The sequence below is a fragment of the Salmo salar genome, chromosome ssa27 (assembly GCF_905237065.1).
Source record: "Salmo salar chromosome ssa27, Ssal_v3.1, whole genome shotgun sequence".
Classification (NCBI taxonomy): domain Eukaryota; kingdom Metazoa; phylum Chordata; class Actinopteri; order Salmoniformes; family Salmonidae; genus Salmo; species Salmo salar.
In genome coordinates this window covers 40,209,514-40,216,993 of record NC_059468.1, presented here as the reverse complement: position 1 = coordinate 40,216,993, position 7,480 = coordinate 40,209,514, and the positions used below count along the sequence as shown (strand labels likewise).

At 46.7% G+C, this 7,480-nt stretch overlaps 1 protein-coding gene across 1 annotated transcript in view; it reads left to right on the top strand.

Moving 5' to 3' along the window:
• Positions 1-3,329: 3,329 nt before the first annotated feature.
• Positions 3,330-7,480, top strand: part of hpcal4 (hippocalcin like 4) — a 43,632-nt gene continuing 39,481 nt past the window's right edge. Inside the window, exon 1 of the mRNA XM_045709622.1 lies at positions 3,330-3,484. The gene's annotated coding sequence lies outside the window, so the exon portion shown is untranslated. The remainder of the gene's footprint in view (positions 3,485-7,480) is intronic.

The following is a 7,480-nucleotide window of genomic DNA, read 5'->3' as shown; positions in this document are numbered from 1 at the left end:
TCAGAAACAGACTCCATGAGGGTGGTATGAGGGTCCGACGTCCACAGGTGGGGGTTGTGCTTACAGCCCCTTGTGAGACCATATGCTGGTGCGGTTGGCCCTGGGTTCCTCCTAATGCAAGACAATGCTAGACCTCATGTGGCTGGAGTGTGTCAGCAGTTCCTGCAAGAGGAAGGCATTGATGCTATGGACTGGCCCGCCCGTTCCCCAGACCTGAATCCAATTGAGCACATCTGGGACATCATGTCTCGCTCCATCCACCAACGCCACGTTGCACCACATACTGTCCAGGAGTTGGCGGATGCTTTAGTCCAGGTCTGGGAGGAGATCCCTCAGGAGACCATCCGCCACCTCATCAGGAGCATGCCCAGGCGTTGTAGGGGAGGTCATACAGGCACGTGGAGGCCACACACACTACTGAGCCTCATTTTTTACTTGTTTTAAGGACATTACATCAAAGTTGGATCAGCCTGTAGTGTGGTTTTCCACTTTAATTTTGAGTGTGACTCCAAATCCAGACCTCCATGGGTTGATAAATTGGATTTCCATTGATTATTTTTGTGTGATTTTGTTGTCAGCACATTCAACTATGTAAAGAAAAAAGTATTTAATAAGATTATTTCTTTCATTCAGATCTAGGATGTGTTGTTTAAGTGTTCCCTTTATTTTTTTGAGCAGTGTACTAACAAAACTTGAAATATGAACTTGAAACCTGTGTTTCAGTGTGGCGGATCTGTTGTTGCCTATTCCCACAACCTGGGGGCGGCCCATCAGGAAGTCCAGGATCCAGCTGCAGAGGATGGTGTCCAGACCCAGGGCTCTGAGCTTGGTGTCGAGCATGGGAGGGAACAATAGTGTTGAATGCTGAACTGTAGTCAATGAACAGCATTCTCCTATAGGTGTTCCTCTTGTCCAGGTGGGAAAGAACAGCATTCAGTTCCATTGAGATTGCATTGTCTGTGGATCAATTGGGGCAATGTGCAAATTTTACTGTATACAGGGTGTCTGGGATGATGGAGTTCATGTGTGCAGACACCAGTCTCTCCAGGTACAAGCCTCTCCAGTCTCTCCAGTCTCTCCAGACACCAGTCTCTCCAGTCTCTCCAGACACCAGTCTCTCCAGGCAACAGTCTCTCCAGTCTCTCCAGGTACAAGCCTCTCCAGTCTCTCCAGACACCAGTCTCTCCAGACACCAGTCTCTCCAGTCTCTCCAGGTACAAGCCTCTCCAGTCTCTCCAGTCTCTCCAGGCAACAGTCTCTCCAGTCACTCCAGGTACAAGCCTCTCCAGTCTCTCCAGTCTCTCCAGTCTCTCCAGACACCAGTCTCTCCAGGCAACAGTCTCTCCAGTCACTCCAGGTACAAGCCTCTCCAGTCTCTCCAGTCTCTCCAGGCACCAGTGTCTCCAGTATCTCCAGGCACCAGTATCTCCAGGCACCAGTATCACCAGGCACCAGTCTCTCCAGGCACCAGTATCTCCAGGCACCAGTATCTCCAGGCACCAGTCTCTCCAGTCTCTCCAGGCACCAGTGTCTCCAGTATCTCCAGGCACCAGTATCTCCAGGCACCAGTCTCTCCAGGCACCAGTCTCTCCAGGCACCAGTCTCTCCAGGCACCAGTATCTCCAGGCACCAGTCTCTCCAGTTTTCCAGGTACCAGTCTCTCCAGGCACCAGTTTTCCAGGCACCAGTCTCTCCAGGCACCAGTCTCTCCAGTTTTCCAGGTACCAGTCTCTCCAGGCACCAGTCTCTCTAGTTTTCCAGGCACCAGTCTCTCCAGGCACCAGTCTCTCCAGGCACCAGTATCTCCAGGCACCAGTCTCTCCAGGCACCAGTCTCTCCAGGCACCAGTCTCTCCAGGCACCAGTATCTCCAGGCACCAGTCTCTCCAGTCTCTCCAGGCACCAGTGTCTCCAGGCACCAGTCTCTCCAGTCTCTCCAGGCACCAGTGTCTCCAGGCACCAGTCTCTCCAGTCTCTCCAGGCACCAGTCTCTCCAGTTTTCCAGGCACCAGTCTCTCCAGGCACCAGTATCTCCAGGCACCAGTCTCTCCAGTCTCTCTAGTTTCTCCAGGCACCAGTCTCTCCAGGCACCAGTCTCTCTAGTTTTCCAGGCACCAGTCTCTCCAGGCACCAGTATCTCCAGGCACCAGTATCTCCAGGCACCAGTCTCTCCAGGCACCAGTCTCTCCAGGCACCAGTCTCTCCAGGCACCAGTATCTCCAGGCACCAGTCTCTCCAGTCTCTCCAGGCACCAGTGTCTCCAGGCACCAGTCTCTCCAGTCTCTCCAGGCACCAGTGTCTCCAGGCACCAATCTCTCCAGTCTAGAGAATAGAGAATCAGAGAGAGAGGCTATGATAGAGAATCAGAGAGAGAGAGAGGCTATGATAGAGAATCAGAAGAAAACATGGAGTCTGATAAACATATCAAACATTTTGCCAACCAGTTTCATGGGCTTAGTAGTGGAATAGACTGTGTATGTGATTCTCTCTCTGTGTGTGTGTGTGTGTGTGTGTGTGTGTGTGTGTGTGTGTGTGTGTGTAGTGGAGTATAGTGTGTTCCTGCTGAATGCATGCCTTAGACAGAAGGTCATTTCTTATCCAGGGGCCTGAGTGACCTTCACAGCACGCTTCCACTCTTCCCTTTTCTCACATAGGAACATCACCACTACAGCACTACGCTACGGCCCTCTGATCCTGATGTCCTGCTCTACACACATAGGCACGCACGATCACACACGAACACACACGCACACACGCACACGCACACGCACGCACACGACACACACACACACACACATGCACCTTCTCTCTCGCTCCTCTTTCTCTCTCCCTCTCCATCTCTTTCTCTCTCTCTCCCTCTCTTTCTCTCGCTCTCTCTCTCCTTGTCTCTCTCTCTCTTTTTCTCTCTCTCTCTCTCTCTCCCCCTCTCTCTCTCCCTCTCTGTCTCTCTCTCCCCTCTCTGCCTCTCGCTCTCTCTCTCTCTCTCCCCTCTCTGCCTCTCGCTCTCTCTCTCTCTCTCTCTCTCTCTCTCTCTCTCCCCTGTCTCTCTCCCTCTCTTTCTCTCCCTGTCTCTCTCTATGTCTCTCTCTCTCCCTGTCTCTCTCTCTCCCTGTCTCTCCCCTCTCTATCTCTTTCTCTGGTCGGCACCGCTACAGACACGACGTGTTGGCTCAGAGTTTTCTGATTTTGATTGACAATTCAGATCGTCCAATTACATCGTCCAGAACGATTATTTGAGACTCTTCCCCAATCGGTGCAGGCCTGAGGCGGTCCTTAGGCACATTTGTTGTCAAGGGTGACGCAAGCGTTCATTCATTTTCACTAAAAGGAGAGAGCGCACGAGAGAGAGAGAGAGAGTCAGTCAACGGGACAACTTGCTGTAGTGGAGTAGACTTCACTTGTTTCAGAGCTTTTGAGAAAATAATTGCAGCAACACCGTGAAAAGATTGATCTGAAGAATCTAGTGTTCTTCCACATATTCCAAGGTAAGTAGATAGCAAAACAGGCGTTGTTTCATCAATTGAGACTAGACAACCTAATAGTAATTTCTTGCGTAATGATATTAATATGTATAGTGCCATAGTAGTCAAACCATGTTATATGTGTATCATTACACACAAGTCAAAGGAAAGACAAAGTGACACACATACGCAATGCACACACAGACACACATGCACACAATAACAACAAAGGGCATGAGCGTTTGGAGATTTCTTTGCGCAGATCTTTCTCTCTCTCTCTCTCTCTCTCTGTCTCTCTCTCTCTCTCCCCCTCTCCCTCACCCTCTCTTGTTCCTCTCTCTCTCTCTCTCTCTCTGAATTCAATTCAATAAATGCTTTTTTGGCATGTTGGTTGGTTGTCACTGTTGCCAAAGCAACGTATAGGACATTTTACAAAAATGAACAGTATTTATTTACTGTTCATTTTACTTAGTAAAAACAAACAAGTTATCAATATGTTTGACCAACAATATTAATTAATATAAACAAAAAACAATCATTCCTGGATAATTATACACAAAAAAGAAAACAAAAAAAGCTACAAATTGAGAAATTAAAGCAACAAGTGTATGAATAGGTTGGAGCTGTTGTCTCTGTTATGTTACGACAGGCCAGGACAATCTGCAGCTTGATCCAGTGTCCTGTACAGATGTTCTCCTCAAAGGATCTCTCTCTCTCTCTCTCTCTCTCTCTCTCTCTGCACAGGTTTCATAAATTCACAAATAGCGATTAAATATTCACTTACTTTTTGAAAATCTTCCTCTGATTTGTCATCCAAAGGGTCCCATCGATAACATGTAGTGTCGTTTTATATCTAAAAAAAAGTCTGTTTAGTTGGCGCCATCGACTTGAGTAATCCACTCGTTCGACATGCAGAGAAAGGAAACTCTCTCTGTAGGTGATGGCTTTGTAATGGAATGTTTAGGAAACACAACCTTTTACGTGGTTGTAGAATTTAGCGGCTCTTTTCTGGATTGTGATAATGAGTGGGTATCGGCCTAATTCTGCTCTGCATGCATTATTTGGTGTTTTACGTTGTACACTGAGGATATTTTTGCAGAATTCTGCATGCAGATTCTCAATTTGGTTTTTTGACCCATTTTGTGAATTCTTGGTTGGTGAGCGTACCCCAGACCTCACAACAAATAAAGAGAAATGTGTTCATTAATTAACTGATGCAAGTATTTTTTTGCCAGATCCTAATTGGTTTGTCGGATTTTATCTTCCTTTTGATGGCCTAGAAGGCCCCTCTTGCCTAGTCTCTCAGGTATTTTACAGCTTAGTGGAAGTTACCTGTGGTGCTGATGTTTAGGCCGAGGTATGTATACTTTTTTGTGGGCTCTAGTGCAATGATGTCTAGATGGTATCTGTATTTGTGATCCTGGCAACTAGACCTTTTTTGGAACACCATTATTTTAGTCTTACTGAGATTTACTGTCAGGGCCCAGGTCTGACAGAATCTGTGCAGATTACAGTGGCTTGCAAAAGTATTCACTCCCCTTGGCATTTTTTGGGGTTTGTATCATTTGATTTACACAACATGCCTACCACTTTCAAGATGCAAAATATTTTTTCATGTTAAGAAAACTTGAACGTGCATAACTATTCACCCCCGCAAAGTCAATAATTTGTAGATACACCTTTTGCAGCAATTACAGCTGAAAGTCTCTTCTCTCTATAAGCTTGGCACATCTAGTCATGGGATTTTTGCCCATTTTTCAAGGAAAAACTGCTCCAGCTCCTTCAAGTTGGATGGGTTCTGCTTGTGTACAGCAATCTTTAAGTCATACCACAGATTCTCAATTGGATTGAGGTCTGGGCTTTGACTAGGCCATTCCAAGACATTTAAATGTTTCCCCTTAAACCACTTGAGTGTTGCTTTAGCAGTATGCTTAGGGTCACTGTCCTGCTGGAAGGTGAACCTCTGTCCCAGTCTCAAATCTCTTGAAGACTGAAACAGGTTTCCCTTAAGAATTTCCCTGTATTTTGCGCCATCCATCATTCCTTAAATTCTGACCAGTTTCCCAGTCCCTGCCGAAGAAAAACATCCCCACAGCATGATGCTGCCACCACCATGCTTCACTGTGGGGATGGTTTTCTCGGGGTGATGAGAGGTGTTGGATTTGCTCCAGACATAGCATTTTCCTTGATGGCCAAAAAGCTACATTTTAGTCTTATCTGACCAGAGAACCTTCTCCATATGTTTGGGGAGTCTCCCACATGCCTTTTGGCGAACACCAAACGTGTTTTCTTATTTTTTTTCTGGCCACTCTTCCATAAAGCCCAGCTCTGTGGAGTGTATGGATTAAAGTGGTCTTACGGACAGATACTCCAATCTCTGCTGTGGAGCTTTGCAGCTTCTTCAGGGTTATCTTTGTAACATAATCTTTTTAACATAATGACAGTAAAAACATTCACGGATTTCATGAAAAGGCTTAGGGTTGGCAGAGGAAAAGCAACCTGAACGAGGCACTGATGATGTAATCGGTCGGCCTTCAAAACGAGGTGCACCAAAGACAGTCTTGTGTGTCAAAGCGTACTCATCTGCCAACACTGCTACCTGGGCCACCTCTCTCAGCAAATATCCCCCTTGGGAACACATGTTTGGACACACCCCACGGGGTCCGCTGAAAGTTTTGAAGGAGCATATCTTAACTCCTACACCCAGTAGCGCCCCTAATTTTTTTGGGATTATGTCAGTAAGATGCGGGGGAGACTGCACGCCGCATGTGCGTTAGCCCAAAAAGTCTCTCTCCTCTACTCAAAAACGCATGAAGTTGCATTATGACAAAAAGGCTGTTGGCCGTTCTTTTGCACCAGGGGATCAAGTTTTAGTTTTGTTGCCAATCCCTGGCTCATCTCTGTCAGCACGTTTTTCTGGACCATATCTTGTTGAAAAGAAACTCAGTGACACCAATTATGTGATAAAGACCCCAGATCGGACGCGTTCTTCCTGAGTGTGTCATGTTAACATGCTGAAAGCATATTATGTGCGTGATTCTCTCAACAGTTCCTCAAGTTAGCCGGTCCAGCCCGCCGTCTCCAGTGTGGCTGCGGTGGTGCTGAAGCCTGGCTGGGACCTAGAGGAGGATAAGGAGGACGGGTTGGAGTTACGCCATACGTTACAGCAGTGTGAACGCTTATGTAATTCAGAGATGCTGAAAAAGTTACCCTCTCAAATGGAACATTTGGATAAAGGCTAAATTACATAAATGTAAAAACTAAGGATCTTATCCTATTGATAAACAGTTTTCTGAATGTGTTTCAGGACGTTCCAAGTCGCACGTCCATCTTGGAACATGACGTGGATGTGGGGGACGCTGCTCCTATAAGTCAGCATCCGTACCGGGTTAATGCAAAGAAAAGGGAGGTAATGAAAAGTGAGGTAGCTTATTTATTACAGAATAACATGGCAAGACCCAGTAACAGCTCCTGGAGTTCCCCGTGTATTCTTGTTCCTAAGCCTGACGGTACGTCTCGCTTATGTACGGACTATCGTCGAGTAAATGCCGTTACAAAGTAGGTGTGGTTGTGGTTTTGTGGTTTTCGTTATTGGAATTGCTTACTTATTTGTGTAATTCTGTTTAATTTGTTCCCAGGGGAGAAGGGGAAGGCATCTAGGGAGTGTTTAGGCAAGAGGCCCGTGGGCATTCATTACCCGTAGTAGTTTTCTGTCTATGCACACTAGGAAAGACCTGGGCGGACCATCCCCTGTATTTTGGTTAGTGCACCAGGTGGTGCTAGATAGGTAAGTAGTGGGTAGGCAGGTAAGGTAGGAAAGGGGGCTTTGATATTTACTTTCTTTGCTTTGGTTTCGTCCAGCCCCTTTTCCCCCAAACTTACCGTGCGATGGAAAAAATTCCTTGTAAACGGTAATTCTCTGCCTTTTGTCATCCTTAGTCACACCTACAGTCCATACCTCTTTCACACCATGGAGAGTGGCTCAGTTGGTAGAGCATGGTGTTTGCAATGCCAGCGTGG